We start from the raw sequence: 21,039 nt of genomic DNA on the forward strand, positions 1-21,039 counted from the left end.
AAATTAAAAGTGAAGGTTTCTATATTTACCCTTATACAGTGCTTACTGATTTATATATCAATCATCAATTGTTAATAAAATGACTTTATTTATTGCAGGCATGGACATATTCTTCTTGGACTATAATACACGATACGCAAGACCAGCAGTCCTGCAGATTGCTTTGATGAGCATGACAACTTCTATCCGTCAACAGTCTGACAAAATTGAAATTGTGATTGTCCAAAGCAGTCAACATATGTGTCAACTTAAATTACTATCTGAGCTGCCAGTCACAAATTGGACCAGTCCTTACAGGAACTGCTGTGCTTCATAATTCAACACTCCTCTGAAAGCAAGTGGTTTAACTTGGATATCGGAGTGCTTCACACTTGCACACACACACACACATATATAAAGCTCCAGCTCATACACCTTTATACGGATACACTCCACAGCTGCTGATTACTCATGCAGCTGTGACTCAAAAAATGGCTTTTATGGCCCCTTTTGAAGAAATAATAGCTACAAAGAAGGAGGTCCAAGTGTAAGACTAAAGGATTCTTTGTGTTTTCAGCAAAGTTGGGAGAAATTTGCTGCTGTTGTTGGCTTATACATTTGACCTGAACAGAACACAGCCTTGTATCCAATGTTTGAGCATGCAACATTTCTATAAGAAATATACAGCCAAAAATAGAGTACAATTAAATAAGCAGTTCCAAGGAGCATGAAAGGCACTCTCATCAGTGGCAGGGATTTTTGTATTGAGAGAAAGTTGATCAGTTTTACCCAAATGCCCACCTGGTCCCTACTAATGCTGAACTTGAGTAGATTGCCCAATGATCACTTCAGGAAGCATGTGACACAAGGTGGCCAGAACTGAAAGAAACCATAACAGCTCCTTAATATTAAAGCAAGACTAGATAATAATAACAATAATAATAATAATAATAATAACATCATTACAATTACAATACCTACATCAAATGAACTGTATTCATTCAAAAAATCAGCTCATCAACTTTTGGAGACCAATTATGGATGGGTGTTAAATGCTGGCCAAGCCAGCAAAACTTTCATGCCCTGAATGAATAAAAATCCTTTATTTTTACATTTACTTCCTTACATTTAAGGAAATGCACAGCCCTGCAATCCTTCTAATCCTCAAACTCTGGTTTCCTTTGAGTCTAGCCATATATGTGTGCCCTCGGTCTTTCATTAACATTTGGTGGCTCTGCCTTTAGCCAACTGGCTTTTGCTCTGCAATTCCCTCCATAATCCTGTCTTTCTGTTCACTTCCATTCCCACTTTAACACATTCCACAAAGTTAACCTCTTTAACCGAACTTTGAGTCAATCCCTCCATTACCTCTTTCTTTGGCCTCATGTCCATTCTGTATCTGAAAATGCCTCTCAAGCGTCCAACATTTATGTAAATTGTTGTTTTTGTTGGCTTTGTTTCATCACCAAAATAAGTCTATTTATAAGTTACAATCTGTATGAAACTCAGAATGGAAGTTTCAAAGGATACAACATCATTGATGTCCTTGTATAATTATTGGTGAAAAATGATGCAGTCTTCATTGTGTACCTTAAGAAAAGCATTAAATAAACTTATTAAGAACAAACATTCACAATGCCATAAACAATCATGTGGCCAAATATAGTCGGCAGAGAATTGTTCAACATTGCTGAACTCACTGTTCATCTTGTAGCAGGTTAGGCAAATGGAACTGTGAAACAAATTGTTCTAATGGCTTGAATTTCCATTAAGGACTCAGAAGCACTTTACAATAACACCTTTCAAAAGCTGTCCATCAATCTATTGATGGCCAGACAACAAGAAATGCAGCTGACCAAGGAGGGTTTATTATAAAACAAGCAACAAAATTACTGCCAGGTCAAAATGTGAACAATGGATAGTTGAATGCTGACACTGGACTGATGCCAGATCTATAACAGAAGGCCAATCGTCAATTAGGTTTTTGCATTGCCAACTTCCTTAAGCCTTTGTGTTCAATTTAATCAGAATTGTATAATTCCTACAGTGTAGAAAGAGGCCATTTAGCCCATCAAGTCTGCACCAACCCTCCAAAGAGCAAATCACCCAGCAGCCCCCCTACCCTAATCCCACATTCAATTGCTAATCCACATAACTTGACATCCCTGGACACTACAGAACAATTTAGTGGCCAATCCATTAACCTGGCCATCTTTCAACTTTGCAAGGAAACCAGGGCACCTAATGAAAATCCACGCAGACAGAGGGAGAACATGCAAGCTCCACCCAGACAGTTACCTGAGGCTGTAATCGAACCTGGATTCCTGAATCTGAGGCAGCAGCATTAACCACTGAGCTACCATGCTGCCCACAGAAGCAGCAGTCTGGTGTCCTCACATGTGCATGGTTTCCTGGTTTAAATTACTTTCTCTTATTTTCACATGCTAAGATTAACTTAAGGCCACAATATTTTGTGCCTTGACAATGGTCTAATTCCCTTATTAAACTACTGTCACAAAATCAAAGTTAAAAATGGAAAGTCAGCACACTAGCTTAAAGATTCCTCTGATGCCAAGTTTCATCTTCTATTTTGAATCAACATTCCCAATCACAACAGGATGGCAGAAGAAACAAGAAAAGCATCAAAATGATTGAGAAGATATTTTTGCTTCAAAAGAATAAAAATTGTGATAAATAAGATAGCACGTATGCAAGGTTTAATGTGATCTATTTGTAACTCTCAGGTAAAATACATTGCTGAATTATGTATTAGCTCATGGGAATATTCTTAGAAGACAGTTTGATTGCTGATTTGGAGATTCAAGGTTGCAGTGATACATTATATGTGGAGGAACTGAATATTACCAATCCTATTTTGGTTTTCGGTTTTAGTGATGAGCAAGAACCATTAGATAACTTTATTGGCTGCAAGATAACCAATGGCCTCAACATCATTCATTCCTCTTTCTATCAGACAAGATCACTGGGCACTATTGTAAATGTTATCCCCATTTGCAAGCCAGCATTTCCTTTAAAAAAGAGAAAATTACTGGCTATTAATGTTATTTGTGAGATCTCAATGCATACTCGCCAGTTGCTACTCTTGTCAAGGTAATATGGTCATTGTATTCAAAAAAGTAATTAATTGCACACTAATTCTATTTTCACAATACTGGCATGCTAGTCTGCTTCATGTAAACCATAGAAAATAGAGCCAAAACAGACATTTCTGAAAAATCTCAGCAGGTTTGGCAGCATATGTGAAGAAAAATCAGCGTTAACTTTGAGAAGCTTCTGAGGAAAGGTCACTGGACTAGAAACATTAACTTCACTTTCTCTCCACGTGTGCTGCCAAACCTGCTGAGATTTTCCAGCAATTTCTGTTTTTGCTTCAGATTTCCAGCTTCTGCAGTTTTATTATTTCTTTTCCATGGAAAGTAGAGTTCTGTTGAGTCACATACCTTGAGTTTTATTGACAATATTAACTATTTACAAAGTTATGACACAATACACTTGGACACAATGGATAGTTTTGTATAGGGGTACAAGCAGCATGGGACAAGGAGAGATATGTGGCAGAATCAGGTGATCAATGTGATGAGGATCATCTTGATATTTCTTTTATGCTTTTCTCCAATGGCTTGGCAATGATCTGGCAAGTCGCCAATTGACGGTGATTATTACTTCTTAAATGATTTATTAGCAGCCCAATTCAATTCCTTCTTCTTCAACTTTCCATCTTATAACACCCAATAAATAAGCTTGGCCTTGGGAAAAACAACAAGGCAACTGGAATGAGCACCAAGTGGATTCAGTTCCCTCTTGCTTTGAACAAATTTTGTATTGCAAAATAGGTACCAACATCTAAGGCAAAGGTAAAGTCACCACAATTGGCCTAGACCATAGGGCTACACTCTCATTAGAGAGAGAGAGACAACTGATTGTGGTTTAACCTGAGGGTCATATGCCTCAGGCAAGAGAAGAAGTTGAGAATGAGGATCCAGCATGGTAACCTCAGCCAATGCAGGAATTGAACCCATGTTATTGGTATCTCTCTGTATCTCAAACCAGCCATCCAGACAACTGAGCTAACAAGCTAACCTGGGAAACCAATTGCATGTCCCCCACAACCATAGACTTTGACATCCCGTATGTGCCAGCCTGTAACAAACTCATGGAGCATCTCCATTCCACTTACAAGATGCTTCTTCAATTCAGTTGCTCCCTCAGTACTCACTCACTTTGAGCCTAACTGTAAACTCGCAGTCACCATTCCTTGCAATGTGAATCTGCTCTGTGTCCTCTCAGACAGACATACCAGGCTCATATTGTGGCTGTCTTGCCATTGTGTTTAACACAAGCACAATGACAGGAAATTTAATGCAGATACTTGCACTCAGCTGTTCTCGCCTCTGAAATCAGTCCAGGCACAGCTTGGGTGATCAGAGTCAACAGCCTCTCCACGTTAGACATGAGGAGCTGAATGACAACCAGCTCACCAGCCACCTTGACACTTCATGCTCTATTGTGGACTGCTTTCCTCAGGAATGAGAGAAAGGCAGGTTTGGTGTGAGATAAAAGTGGGTGGCATTGCTGTTACTGTAGTTGTGGGTGGGGAGGCGTCCTCAGCAAGTGAGTAGGCAATACATAGAACATGCAGGGTGAGTGGCATTGAGGTGAGTGAGAGATAGTAGGGAAATGTGATGAGTTTGATGACTTAACAGCACAAATCATTGCGAATGAATATGATTTGGTAGCCATTACGGTGACATGGATGGTCACAACTGGGAGTTAAATATCCAGGGGTACCAGACTATTCGGAAGGACAGACAGGAAGGTAAAGGTGGTGGTGTAGCTCTGATATTCAAGGACAACATCAGGGCGGTGCTGAGAGATGATATATGTTCAATGGAGAATGAGGTTGAATCTATTTGGGTGGAAATTAGAAATTCTAAGAGGAAAAAGTCACTGATAGGCATAGTCTATAGGCCACCAAATAATAACATCACATGGGGGGGGGGGGGCAATAAACAAAGAAATAACTAATGCCTGCAAAGAAGGGTACGGCAATTATCATGGGGGATTTTAATCTACACGCAGATTGGTTGAACCGACTCGATTAAGGTAGGCTTGAAGGAGTTCGTTGAGGGTATCCGTGACAGTTTTCTTGAACCGTACGTAATGGAACCGGAGAGTGAGCAAACTATCCTAGATCTGGTCCTGTGTAATGAGACAGGAATAATTAATGACCTCATAGTTAGTAATCCTCTTGGAAGGAGTAATCACAGTCCGGTTGAATTTAGAATTCAGATGGAGAGTGTGAAGATAAAATCCAATACCAGGGTGCTATGCTTGAAAAAGGGGGACTACAATAGCATGAGGGAGGATTTGACTAAAGTAGACTGGAAACAAAGATTTTATGGTGGGACAGTTGACAAGCAGTGGAGGACTTTCAAAGCAACATTTCAAAGTTCTCAGCAAAAGTGTATTCCAGTGAAAAGGAAGGACAGTAAGAAAAGGGATAATCTGCCACGGTTGGCTAAGGAAATAAGGGAGGCTATCAAATTGAAAGAGAAGGCATACAAGGTGGCCAAAACAGCATGAAACTAGAAGATTGGGAAAACATTAAAGGTCATCAGAAAGCCACAAAAAGAAAAGTAAAATAGAACATGAGAAAAAACTATCACAGAATATAAAGACAGATAGCAAAAGTTTCTATAAATATATAAAACGAAAAAGAGTGCCTAAAGTAAACATTGGCCCTTTAGAGGATGGGAACGGGAATTTAGTTATGGGATATGATGAAATGGCAGAGGCATTGAACAGGTATTTTGTATCGGCCTTCACAGTGGAGGATACTAATAACATGCCAGTAATTGACAAAGAGATGAAGATAGGTGAAGACCTGGAAACAATCATTATTATGGAAGAGGTAGTGTTGGGCAAGCTAGTGGAGCTAAGGATTGATAAGTCTCCTGGCCCCGATGGAATGTGTCCCAGGGTACTAAAAGAGATGACGGGAGAAATAGCAGGTGCACTGGTGGTAATTTTCCAAAATTCACTGGACTCTGGGGCAATCCCAGCAGATTGGAAACAGCAAATGTGATGCCACTGTTTAAAAAGGGAGGTAGACAAAAGATGGGTAATTATAGACCGGTTAGCTTAACCTTTGTAGTGGGGAAGATGCTTGAGGCTATTATCAAGGAGGAAATAGCAAAGCATCTCGATAGAAATTGTCCCGTTGGGCAGGCGTAGCATGGGTTCATGAAGGGCAGGTCATGCTTGACAAATCTTTTGGAATTCTATGAAGACATTACGAGCAAGATGGACAATGGGGACCCAATGGATATGGTGTACATAGATTTCCAAAAGGCCTTCGACAAGGTGCTACACAAGAGGCTGCTGCATAAGATATGGATGAATGGTGTTAGGGGCAAAGTATTAGCGTGGATAGAGGATTGGTTGACTAACAGAAAGCAAAGTGTGGGAATAAATGAGTGCTATTCTGGCTGGCAATCAGTGACTAGTGGTGTGCCTCAGGGATCAGTGTTGGGACTGCAATTATCTACAATTTATATACATGATTTGGAGTTGGGGATCACGTGTAGAGTATCAAAGTTTGCAGATGACACTAAGATGAGTGGCAGAGCAAAGTGTGCATTCTGGTCTGCAGAGGGACCTGGGTGTCCTTGTGCATGAATCACAGAAGGTTGGTCTGCAGGTACAACAAGTACTGAGGAAGGCAAATGGAATTTTGCCCTTCATTGCTAAAGGGATTGACTTTAAAAGCAGAAACGTTATGTTGCAGCTGTATAGGATCTTGGTGAGGCCACACCTGGAGTACTGTGTGCAGTTTTGGTCTCCTTACTTGAGAAATGATGTGCTGGCACTGGAGGGGGTGCAGAGGAGGTTCACTAGGTTGATTCTGGAGTTGAGGGGTTGGCTTATGAGGAGATACTGAGTAGATTGGGATTATATTCATTGGAATTCAGAAGATTGAGGGCAATCTTACAGAAACATATAAAATTATGAAGAGAAAAAGTAAGATAGAAGTAGAGAAGATGTTCCCACCGGCAGGTGAAGCTAGGACAAGAGGGCATAGCCTCAAAATTAGAGGGAGCAAATTTAGGACTGAATTGAGAAGGAACTTCTTCACCCAGAGGTTTATAAATCAATGGAATTCCTTTCCCAGTAAAGTAGTTGACACTACTTCAGTAAACGTTTTTAAAGCTAAAGTAGATTTTTTTGAATAATAACGGAATTAAGGGATACAGTGAGAGCGTGGCTAAGTGGACCTGAGTCCATGAAAAGATCAGCCATGATCTTATTGAATGGCGGAGCAGTCTCGAAGGGCAGGACCGTCTACTCCTGCTCCTAGTTCTTACGTTATTATCTAAATGTTGCAAGATAGAGCATGAACAATGGTGGGTGGTGTGTGTAATAGCAGAGATAGAGTGCACTTGAGGCATCAGGGTGGAACTGAACCTTGTGGGATGGAGGACACTGACCTTTGTCCTACAATGCTGAGCATTCCTCCCAAGGGCAGAGACTATTTTGACTTGGGTGACAACCTCAGACCTGGCTGACACAGCCTAGTGCCCACTACTGGTCCTGGTGCTGGATGAAGTCAGGAGCCAGCACCACCCCTAGCCTATCTACCATATTTGGGAAAAAGTCAGGAGCCACACAGGGCAGGTCCAGGCTGACAGTGTTTGTCCAGATACACTATGGGCCTTTGAAGATGATGCAGGCACTAGGTATGCTGGTGAATTGCAGGATACCCACTGAGTGGTGAAATTGGCCAGCTTGGACAGGAATAGAACATGAGGCAGGATAAGTAATTAATGGTGTCTTTGATTACCATCATTACGGCACTGTAACTAGCAGTTAATCCAGGAATGCACACATGCACCATAACATGAAGACCACTCTTCAAGATCCATCTTCTTCACAAAAGAACTCTTCAGTTATTTGAGGGCTGCATCTTTCACTGCTGCCACCAATTCTTGGTTAACCAACAGATGTGTTTGCCAGTTTGCTCTCCATTTTACTTTGTTTTGGGATCAATAATCAGTCTCCCAGATTAGAATGTGAAATTGGTAAATAATCTGCCATGTATATGGAGATTGAATGAGCAGCAGATGTCTCATATTCATTATGATCTAAAGGATTTTTTTCTATTTTGTATCAGGAGCGTAGGGAAGGTGAGAACTGGGCTTTGTCACTGACAGAACCTCTGCGCTCTCCTACTGCCTGTATTCAGCAAATTTTCTACATAAAGGAGGCATGTCATACAGTCATACAGCCTGGAAACAGAGTCTTCAGCCCCAACAGTCCATGCCAATCATAATCCCAAGATCAACTAGTCCCACCTGTCTGCACTTGGCCCCATCCTTCAAACATTCCTGACTCATGTACTTGTCTAAAATGTCTTTTAAATATTGTAACTACACCCACAGCCATCACTTCATCTGGAAGTTCATTCCTCACATGAGACGCTTCAAGTAAAAAAATTGCCCAGCATGTCTTTTTTAAAATCTTTCTTCTCTCAACTTAAAAATATGGCTCAGAGTCTTGAAATCCCCAATGCTTAGGAAAAGAAAGCCGCCATTCACCTTATCGATACTCCTGTAGATTTTATAGACATTTATAAAGGTCACCTCTCAACCCTTTACATGCTTCATGTCCTTTGGAGTATGTAATTCATTATAAATACATGCAGCAGGCTTGTGCGACTTTAAAGCTAAAGAGTTTTATTCATCGTCACACTTACATCAAATTGACACACACTTGATCTCATGTATGTGCACACACATAGATTATACACAGATGAAAATAATGAACTTTTAATGATTGTAGTTCATTCCATCTCAGATTTATGGTCTCTGGTCTCCCATGTGGCAAGCCCATGCTTTTCTGAATGCATTTAATGTTTTAAATTTGAAGTTAGGGTGTTGTAATATGAAGGGCTTGCTGCAGGCTTTGAGTTTTCTTGTCAAATATCTCAAAGGTTGGTTCTCAGGTGAATTTTGAGAATGAAACAGGTTTTTGATGTTACAACTCATTTCAAAATCTGGCTCAAAAACTGACAAATAACCAAAGGTCATGCTACATCTTCTGGGGTCCTGATGTAATACGTGAGGAGTCCCCAAAACAGTTTCCATCTTATAACTACCCGGTTAATATTGCTGAGGTCACCCATTCTCGTTTGGATGGTACTGGCCAATCCTTAAACAATGTGCTGTTTGAATTCCACAGTTGAATGTGAGGTAGGTTCACCCATATTTAGTTAAGTATTCACCAGAGATTTGATACTGCCTGTAGTCCAAATGTAAAGTGTCATACAATTCATGGCAACCACATTAACACTTTGTTCGTGTTCATGTATAAGAATTAACAAAAAGGTCATAGAATGACATAGCTGTACCGGGCATGCCAACTGAAATAGCTCCATGCACATTGTGATGCAGTGGCCAGCAGTAGAAATGGCTATTGGCCAATACAACCAATGATGCTAAGAATTTTGGTAAAGCGAGTTTAAACTCTGACCTCAGCTAGGATATGCTGTTGTCACCTTTAGTTTTCCATGTTGACAAAATTAGTCAAGTGTCATAGTTGTCTCTAGACTTACTGGCAGCATACCGCCTTATGTCAGACATGGGATATGACTGTTTAATATTTGGGAGCTTTTTTACCAGTAAAATTCCATTGGCTAGGATCAAACAATATGATCAGGATTTGGTTTGTTCATTGGCAGAGTGCCAGAGATCTCTTCTGGAAAGGAGCACATTTTTAGAAAAGTTAACAGAACAAAGGAAGTTTTCCGGGATGTCTTTGAGACCACATTTGAGAAGCATGTGCCCTGATGCAACTTTCAGAAAGAAAAAGTAGCATGAGGCGAGACCTTGACAGAGAACAACGTTGGCCACTTCGTTTTAATTGGGGTAGTGTCTGATTCAAGCCAAACTTAAAGTAAGAGTTGGGGTTAAATATGAATTAAGTAAAGTGAAGTTAAAAGAACTAAGTTAAAAGTTGTAGTTAAGATGGATGAAATAAGAAACAAATGTTGCAATGAATGTTTGTTTTAGATTGAGTATTGGTACTTAAAGGATTGCGTAAAGATGGAATTGTTTAATTTAGTTCGGAGTCAGTTCCCTCCTCTTTGTCTGTTGTACAAGAGAAGAATACCCAGGTGAGACGCTTGTGCTCCTTTTTGGGCAACAACATTGGACAGTTACAACCAATAGATGAGTTACAACTCAAACCAAAGGGAGACCTTTAACCTCTTTGTCATCCTTTCAAGTACTGACAGGGGTACTATGGATTGTTAATATTTTCTCTCTTTTTAAAGCTGTGTGCTGTCTTGATTATGATATAATCATGATGTTGTGCCCAATAAAATGGAAGTGCCTATAAATTCCACTAAATCTACAAGCCATAGGAGGAGTACAATAAAGCTTCAACAGTTAACACTAAGTACAACTGAAAATGCTGCTCCCGTCTGTTCATATGCAATGCAACAGCACAGAACACCAAATCTAGCAGCTGGTAAATGCAGTCAGACATCACAGAAACAGGTGTTGCATTTGTCTCAACCAACAAAAAGTCATTTCAATGATTACATTTCCTAATGGTTTTCTATTGCAGCAGATTTCAATAAAGAAACTCATATCATGGCAGAATTACTTGGTTGTAAATGAATTCAGTCTGTCATTTTCTTTTCCTTATAACATTCTTCCATTCAGTTCGGCATCACATCAAATTGTAGACCATGTTTCTATTCCACTCTAATTGCTGATTTGTATGGGGTGTATAAACAATATTTTACTGATTGCTCATAGATTCTCCTTTATTATTACTGCTGTTTTTTTATATTAAATGTGACGTGATAGAGTTTATGCTATATTAGTTTACTAATGGCTGCAGTCATTTCTATAAATTTTGTGGCTGAAGTATTACAATTCAGAAGAGAAAACCAAGAGGAGTCTATAAAGTCATTCATCTACTCTGTTATTCTTCATATTTGTGGGTATCTGCTGCAACAAGCTGCTGAATGTGAGACCATAGCTTGCTCACAGCAGAAGGGCATGCTTAAAGAATGGTAAGTGCTGCACTGTCTGTGTCGATAAAGCAACTCCAGTGGTGTGACTTTATTCTGATACATACACACAGCAAGCTTTGATATGCATGGATTCATGACAGTTCATGCTAAATTAATCTATGGTAGATACATGCAATGGCAACACTACAAGGAACACAAAATAATACTTAAGTGTCTGAGTAACTCTCATGTTGCCATTAAAGGGAAAATATAATTCAGGTAAACTGTTAGACTGTATTGACAAATATTAGAAATAAAGCTGACTGAGCCATGCAAAGCCGAAGGAGCAGTGGAAAATTATGGAAAACCAATTGCAACTCTAATTTTTCAGACAACTTTTTAATGCCAACTATTACAAGGTGACTTTGTGATACAAACTATAATGAATACTTTATACATGTGCAATTTTTAATGTTATGGTGAATTTAAGCTTTTAGTTTACATTAGTAACTTGTGAACTTTCTGTGTTTCTGAAGTTAATAATTAATGTAAGAATTTATGTAGTCATAGTGATATCTCTTAAAAACAGTTTTTGAAGTATGGCTTTAGAATGAATGGATTTTGTGTAGTTCTGTCAACATTTGGTTATTAAGATTGTTTTGCAACACAGTGAGGTAAAATTGGCACCTCAAGGCTTTTTATGAGAGATCTGGAACTACTTTTTAAAATGGGGGAAAACATCCATAGCAGAGACTTTTGGTTTTGTTATTGACATTATGTGAGGCTATCCTGTGTTGTCTCCCACATTTACCAATGACTAATCCATCTAACGTGCACATCTTTGGACTGTGGGCGGAATCTGGAGCAAACCCACACAGACACGGGGGGAACATACAGACACGCCTAAGACGAAAATCAAACACAGGTCTTGTACCCGAATAATTGCATCCTCTGTAACTACCATCTCAATTTAAATTTACTGAGAAATACTCTGTATTTATGTATCACTTCATCACACCTCAGGAATATGCCAAAGTATGCCTTTTTGAAATCTGCAGTTAACTGGTTCCATAGGCACAGTGCAAGTTTGCAGCATTATATATGTTAGTATTCCCCTGGACTTGTTGCACCAGCCCTGCAGCACTGACTGTGATCCAGTCCCCAGGCTATAGTGAGACAGAGATTGGATCGTGACATTGATTCACTGTGCCAGTAGCCCCTCACTGAAACTATTCCCCATAGATGTGATTCAGAACTATTCCCCTTTGACTTGAAACATGGCCATTTTTTTGAAGCACATTCAGTGTGTTTTTGCCACATAAGTTGCGGGCATATGGTGCAGGCGTGACATTGACATAGCACGGTACTATACAGCAACATGTCCAAATACTTGACCGATGACTGCTGACAACGATGTCAAGATGCCTGGCTTTCTTTCTGTGCTAAAAGGCGAGGCAAGACATAAATATTGTGAGCAGTTAAGCTCTGGATGAAGCGAGTGGAAAGCAAGGCAGAGATGTTGTTGAGTACCAACTAAACAAAGAATGTGTGCGCCAGGAAAGCAAGAGACAAGCCCTGAGGTGTGATGCTGGGTGTCCTTCCCTGCGTACAGAGTGGTCTGGCAGCATAATGAAGTGTTTTTCGTGCCTTCCAAAATGAAGTTTTGAACGGGATATCTACACAGTAAGCGAGTTGGAGATGTGCCATGATGTGGTGAAGCTGGTATCTGGCTGAAGTCAAGCACTGTGGATAGATGGCTGCAGGTGATTGCTGCCACTGAGTGTGCCCCAAGATGTTGGCGACTGCAATCAAAGGCAGGGGCCTGGAGGAGCAACTGGTGATCTGAGCTTATCAAGTGCCCACTGAAGCTTTCAAGATGGGAATTGTCGCTGCCTGGCTTCTCTCCACTGACAGGGAAACTGAGTATGAATGGCTGGGTAATAAAGGGATGTAATGTATGCAAAAAGGCCTCCCGCTGTTCATGACCGAGATTCCCTTCTCACCTTCCCAACATCTAATACAAAAATCAGACATGTCGAGAATCTCATATTACTGAGCTCGCAATATTTACCCAACTGCAATGGCGACATTTCGTTCAGGAGCTATGAAAATTCAGCTCTTTATTGCAGAAACCCAAAGGTTTTTGAAAGTGTGGTGGGGAGTCACCCACCCTTAGCTGATCATAACAAGCTGGAATTGTGCCTGAAGATGACATCACAGATTCCTTGAGACTTTAGGTTCCATGCTGCAACAGCGTGAGGCAACTCGCACGTGAAGTGGTTAATAAATAAAAGATAATGGGAACTACAGATGCTGGAGAATCCAAGATAAAAAGTGTGGAGCTGAATGAATACAGCAGGCCGAGCAGCATGTCAGGATGTGTTAATCCAGCTCCACACTTTGTTATCTTAGTTAATAAATAATATTGGGAAGGATATATATTGAAAGGTAAGAACAACAAACTGTCACGCCAAATGTTCAGAGTATTTGAATTTGACAGCTGGTGAAGCACTTTCTTAATGACTTTAGTGTTTGTTTAATCCTGCTATATACATTTTATTACTGACAGAAGAAGCTGCAGTCAATCACTTTTACTGAGGATGATACAATTATGTAGGGAAATCAGCTCTCAAGTTTCATGAACCTGCCTTGTAGATTTTACAAAACAGAAGTCGTGGAAACGTTCAATCTTTTCCACTGACCCTGAAAAGAGAACTGTTGTCTCAATGATTTGTGAACATTCTGAAGTATGTGATAAATCCCTCAACTGAAGTTACCGTGTCACTTCAGAGGCACTCAAGTCAACTGACTGAAGTTGACGATTGCAGAATTGAAATGCTTGCATGCTTCACTCTCGCAAACGAGTTCACAATTATTTCAGTGCAAGTGTTTCTTAAATTATACAAGTATGTGTTTTTGGAATCAGTAAATCCCTACAGTGTGGAAACAGGCCCTTTGGATCAATGAGTCTAGGCTGGCCCTCAGAATATCCCACCCAGACCCATCCCCCAATGTACATATCCCTGAATACTACAGGCAATTTAGCATGGCCAATCCACCTACCCAGCACGTCTTTGGACTATGGGAGAAAACTGGAGCACCCAAAGGGAACCCACACAGACATGGGGAGAACGTGCAAACTCCACACAGTCACCAGAGGGTGGAATTGAGCCCAGGACCCTGGTGCTGTAGGCAGCAGTGCTAACCACCAAGGATTCTGGAGACCAAGACAATTCATGATGGTTCTACAAAATTCCATATTAACCTCATTACTTCATAGAACATAGAATCATAGATTCACACTGGTCCTATGAACTTCAAAATTAACCTCATCATTACTTCTTTGACCTTTTCACTGTGACTATCTAGTTAGGGGGCCGGTTAGATCAGTTGGCTGGACAGCTAGTTTGCCAATACAGAGAGACACCAACAGCATGTGTTCAATTCCCCTATGGGATGCAGTCACCCTGAGAGTCCTGTCTTCCCGACCTCTGCCCTTGAGATATGACAACCCTCAGGTTAAACTCACCAGCAACTATCTCTCACTCATGTCAGCAGACCTATTATCCTCTACAACTATGGTTTCCTTACTTGTCAGAGTGCTTATTCAAAATGTCCTCTTGGATAAGCCAGACATTTCTAATATTAAGTTGGAATATTATTGGAAAAGTTGAAGCCATCAGTTTTGGTCCTAGCCATAAACCTCTTCTCTCAATATCAATTCCACACCTTGACAGGTCACTGTCAAAGACAAACCTCACATTTAAAACAGTTTAAGGTTAACTGAGCCACAACTTAGCTGCTTATTAATCTAAATGCCCATGTAAAATGTGAACATTTCCAGAACAGCAAAAAGCACATTTTACCTGTTTTCACCCTAATTTTAGGACTCATGTGAGCAAATTTTTAGACACAAAAGTTCTCCTAGCTTAAGACTCATGTCTTTACATCGGCTAAAGTAGAAGTTTATCCAGAAAGAAATTGAGTGAGATCAAACTGTCACAAAATCATGTCACAACTATACCCATCCGGTGATAAGATGAGGGTTAAAGTAATGTGAATATTGCAGTGAAAAGAAATCAGAGGAATACTGAATAGTTTGAGGTTTATTGAATTGCAATGGAGCCAGTTACTGCTATCAAGAGGTGAGCTCACATGAACTCTCTAGCGAATACAATCTAGATTTTCTCAGAGCTGCTAGGATTATGTCTCAACAGCGAGTTCATCATTGTACCATCAATACTGTTCCAAATTCTGCAAAAGTGTTAAATCTGCTGCTGAATCCAGGATACGAGAGGAATATATGAAGGAATGAAGAAAATAACAGGCCTTGCACCAAACAAATCAACCCCTTTGAAGACAAAGTTATCAAACAAATTGAAAGGTCGGTACAGCCCCACCTACAACTCTATTTAACAGAGAACATATTATCTCTAAAGAAGCTCTCACTGTCATTCCATCATGTTCATGGAGGAGCTGCACAGTGAGTTAACCATCGCAAATCTCAACAAAGTCATGGGCCATTTTGATAGTGATAAAGCCTCAGAAAACAATGGAATTTCATTACATCATCAAATCTTGAAAAGTGTCATTGAAATCCAGTATTCTATAAGCATCCAGCTCCACACTTTGTTATTCCGCAAGCTTTCATGTTTCTATTGGAAGGAAAGATTTGTGTCTTAAGATGTGTGTTATGGAGAAATAAAGGGAGTTACAGTAACTGGACCAACTATTGAAGCAAGTCCTTGCCAAGCATCATGGGGAAGTTTGTGCAATTTGTAAAATGGTAAAGTCACCATAATCCTACCAGACTGTCGGGCTGCTCTCTTAATAGAGAGAGATGATTGATTTATTCTCAGGGTCACCACACCTCAGGCAAAGGGAAAGGTTGAGAAGGAGAATCCTCCCTGGTAACTTTAACCAATGCAGGAATTGACCCACACTGTTGTACAGAAAAACAGCTGTCCAACCAACCAACCCCCAAACAACTCTATGAAAGACAGGAGATTGTTCATTTTTCCCGATGAAAAATGTGGGAAACCGCCGCTTTGGTTGCTAAAGGTCTGATACCACCATTTTCACAGCAATCACATGGGATAAACCCTTCTATGCAGTATAGATATACAGTATAACATTTAATAGAGAAAAAAATCATTAAAAGTAGGAAGAAAATAGAACAATAAAGTGGGTAGTTTAAATCCTCAATTGCTTGAAATCAAGTAGATCTGATCAAATGAAAGAGAATTGGAGGCAACATCCTTCCATATATAAACATCACAGCTTCCACCTTCATTATCTCAGATGAAAAGTGTCCCTGTCAGGAAAACATATGAGATATAGAAATATACCTGCGTGCAGGGTCCCCAGCACGTTTGGTCTCTTGAGGTGAATTCTCTGGTCAAGAAATATTAGATGATAGCTGGATTCATAAAGGCATTGTTGATGGCATGCTTGCTACAGGCAATGAGACCAAGAGGTCAGCCTCTTCTGAGATACAAGGACATCCAAAATGACATATTAGGTTGACTGGTGTTGGGGTTGATGCACGAGAAGTCCTTGCTGTTACCAGGGATGAGCAGTCAGGGAAGGCATGGAAAAGTGGATAAAAGAAGTGACAGATAGTGGGAAGGGAAGTCTGACAGAAGGAAAACAAACATCAGTCAACAACAGACAAGGCTATTGATCTGTACCAGTTGCAGAAGAGAGTACCGCTCATCTGTCAGCCTGTACAACCAAAATAGATGACATTTGATTAAAATGTGACAAATGCCTGGGAGCAATCCATCGCCTTCCTAGATGGAGAGATGCTAATACCACTGCCCAATTATAATATAGATATATACATTATAAATATATCTATGTTTAACAACAGTGCATCTTTATATCCTATTACGTGTAAACAAGTTTGTTTACCAAAGTGCTGCTTGATATTTTCACCAAGCGAGATTAGAGATGAATTAAATCACATAGTTGAGCCAAATAGACTGATTTGTTCAGATATGGAATGTCACATTCTGAACAGTGAGAATGAGGTAATTAATCTGCTACAGCCATTTGTGTGCGCGAAGAATACAAACCTTTGCAAAACACAAAAATAACCTCTAGCTTTCACTGTCCACTTTACAGATCAGACCGCTACAGAAGAAGATAAAACTTTCTTGTATATCCAGACTATACACTGAGCCCATTCAATGGACTGACAACAAAGAGTCTGGAACCTTGGTTCCTCACTTATTGAGTTCCAGATCTTGCTATGCGTTGGAAAGAATAGGGAAGGGATGATGCTTACCGATATGCCAACAAAGCAGAATAGACAAATCCTGAGGAGAAATCAGGGCTGGAGAAGAAAACTTTGCAGCAGTGATCAGCAGGAGAAGATCTAAAGAAGGAACACATAAGCAAGCAAATGAAATGGGACAATTTTGAAAAGTAATAGTTGAGGATGTGAAATTTGCCCCTAAATATTGAACTTGTTTTGCCAGATAACTTTAGTAATAAAAGAGGATTTATTATTTATCCCTATGGTTTTCCAAAAGCTGAATCATGTTAAACTGGAATTTTGGAACAACCTCATATGAAAGAATTGTATTTCTTTCCCTCTATAAGCAGAAGAAGCAAGTGAAAAGAAAGAGCCAAGAAACCCTTAGGAGCATCAGATGAAAAACCTTTCTAACTGACACAATATATAAAAAAAAACACAAAAAGCACTGTTGCATTTCCTTCAAGGCTTTGGTGGTATGGTTTCTATGAATCTGACACCAACAATATGGAGTGAAGAAGAGAGGAAAACATGCAGCGTATCTCCAAAGAAATGTCTGTCTGGAGCAATGATGTGCCTGAGCTCTATGTTCTGAATGTGTTTGTTATAACCCTGGAACCTGGATTACCCATAATCTAGAAATATTTGGTGAAATAGAAATCTCTGTACATCCTATCGCCCTTACACCAAAATACTTCAGAAGTGAGGTATTTTCTAATCAATTGGCTGCTCCTCTCTTTGTTGTGCATGTGTAAGGTGAGACTGCCTTGTCTATGAGAAGATACAATGCTGAAATACAAGTTAAACATCAAACAGCGATGGATAGGTTTGTGTGATTTTGCATAGACAAAATCCAGGCCAGAAGCAGTGTTCATGTCAAACAGGGGTACTGGGTAAGCATGAAGTGGCAAGGCGGGGGGGAGGGATTGATGTGCAAGGGGAATAAACGTGAAAGATAAAGGGAGGAACACACCAGGAAAACATTTCCAAAGAGGAAAGTGGATGTTGCTAACTTTATACATCAACCTGAGCTGACAGGGTAAGATATGGGAGTGAACTGGTCATAAAGAGGTCGAACCATGGTGAATATGTTTGAGGAAGAGGTGCAGTATTCAGGATTAATATTTCTCTCAGAGAGTAGTGAATCTGTGGGATTCTTTTCCACGCAGGGTTGCCACTGTTGGGCTGTTAACTATATTCCAGGGTGTGATAGATAGATAAAGAGATTTTTAATCAGGAAAGGAATCTAGAGTTATGGGGAAAAAGGCAGGAGTGTGGACCTGCGAATTATCAGGTCAGCCATGATCTATTTGAATGGCAGAATAGACTCAGTGGGCTGAAGGACTATTTCTGCTCCTACATCATATAGCCTTTAAATGAAGGATGGGAAGTATGCAGCAGGGGAGGGGAAAGAACAGTTGAAATTTTTAAAATTACTCCAAGGGAGAGGAATGACAAACCTGCCATCTGACAGACATGACATTAGTCAAACTTGTTGCTGTGTTAACCGAGGCAAGGTATTGCAGATGCTGGAAATCTGAAAGAAAAACACAAAATGCTCGAGAAATTCAGCTGGTCTGGCATTGTCTGTTTGTTCTAAGCATCTGCTGTCTGGAGCAATGATGTGCCTGAGCTCTGTTTTCTTAATGTGTTTGTTATAGTCCTGGAACCTGTATTACTTATAAACTAGAAATATTTGGTGGAATAGAAATCTCTGTACATCCTTTCGTCCTTACACCAAAATACTAGATAGGAGATAGGAACAGAGTTAATTCCAGAGTTCTGAAGAAGTCATATTAGACTTGAAACATTAACTCTGTTTCTTTTTTCACAAATGCTGCCAGACCTGTTAAGTTTCTCCAATACTGTTTTTCTATGCTCTTGTGTCTGATGGTTATATATCATGTAAGATTGGAGGCAAAAAAATTATACATTCTGCAACTAGCACATATGCTTCAGGTGGGCTTTTTGTCTTTATTGCATTTTAACTACTTCCTTGTATCAGGATGGTGTTGGAGGGCTAGTGATGAGAGCTTATTACTTAAAGGTAAAAGCCCTTTTGGGCAAAAAAATGTAAAATAATAATCAGAAATATCAGAATACCAAATGAAATGTAAATTTATGGTTAAATGAGTTAAGATCCAGGGCTTGCCTTCAGGAGGCAGAATTACATTTAATACTATCAGTTTATATTATTTATAAACTATCCTCTCCTTGGAAGTGCTAAGGAGGAAAAATAATGCCATGAGTTGGCTCTGTCGAGAAAAACACACTGCTCTTGGCACCTTATTAAATTCTGATTGAACATGTCAACAGGTGGCTTTCTCGGCCCCACTAGTAAAGGCCCATAAGTGGTCAAGTAATAGCCAATAAAATGTCTTAATCTGCCACCTCCCCTCTCCCAATGGCCAAAAAATGTGAGTATTTTCCCAACTGGGAAAGCATGGTGACAATCCTATCAAAATGAGGGACTCTCCTAATGCCCTGATCTAGGATACTCAGAGACGTGATTGGAGATTGGGAAGGGATCACCGCTGAAAGCCACAACACTGTCTTGACTCAAATTCCTTTGACATCCCTATCCCCATAACTCCCATTCTATGAGAAGTGTAGAAAGTGTCTTAACTTCTCAGTCCTGAATTCCACAAGGAGTAAGCTTCAACCAGTAGACCGAGTCACTTATTGCTTTCTGTTGAACTGAGACATGAGTGCCAAGGTCTGTGATACACTCAGAAGCTTGTTAACACTCACTTATCACCCCTTAATGTACAAGTTAATTACAAACATTCTCAGCAGTGAGGGTAGCATGCTTGTTACCATTAACATGCTTATCCCACATTTCTAAAAAAGAGTAAATTACACTCCATTTAATGCAAATAATTTATTCATCTCTGCTATGATACCTGCGAGAACAAAGTGAGAGTCCTCCAATTGTTCTGTCAAACAGGATTAAGTAGCTACTTTATGATCAGATCATGGAAGTACAGAATAATAAAACATTTTGCATAACAGGATGGAGGTTGACAGAAGTGTACAAAATTAATATTATTATGATAATTCTAGCTGTTGGTAATATTGGGCAAGTCAGAAATGCTGGAGAGGAGCCTGATTAGACAGGCAATACATTTTATTTCTCGATATCATGGAGGTCAGTAACTCAACATATTCCTCTCAGGTGCATTTTAAATCTTTCCCATCTCACCCTATGGCCTCGAGCTTTGGACTCCCCCATCCTCGGAAAACAAAACCTTGGTTATCCACCCTGTCCATGTCCCTCATGATTTTATAAGGTCACCCCTCAGCCTCCGAAAGTTCAGGGAAAAAAGCTCCAGCCTATTCAGCCTCTCACTATAGCTCAAATACTCTTGTCCCAGCGACATCCTTGTAAATCTTTCCTGCACCCTCGCAAGATCTTTCCTATAACAGGACAACCAGAATTGCACGCAGTATTTGAAAAGTGGCCTCATCAACAGCCGGTACAGCCGTAATATGACATCCCAAATCCTACACTCAATGTCCTGACCAATGAAAGCAAGCATGCCAAATGCCTTCTTCACCCACTGTCTACCTGTGACTCCAGTTTCAAGGAACTAAGCACCTGCACCCCTCAGTCTTTTTATTTGGCAACACTTCTTAGGGCCCTACTATTGACTGTGCAAGTCCTGCCTTGGTTTGCCTTACCAAAATGCAACACCTCACATTTATCTAAAATGAACTTCATCTGCTACTCATTGGCCCATCTGATCAAGGTCCCATCTCC

This window comes from Stegostoma tigrinum, chromosome 32, assembly GCF_030684315.1.
Source record: "Stegostoma tigrinum isolate sSteTig4 chromosome 32, sSteTig4.hap1, whole genome shotgun sequence".
Classification (NCBI taxonomy): Eukaryota; Metazoa; Chordata; class Chondrichthyes; order Orectolobiformes; family Stegostomatidae; genus Stegostoma; species Stegostoma tigrinum.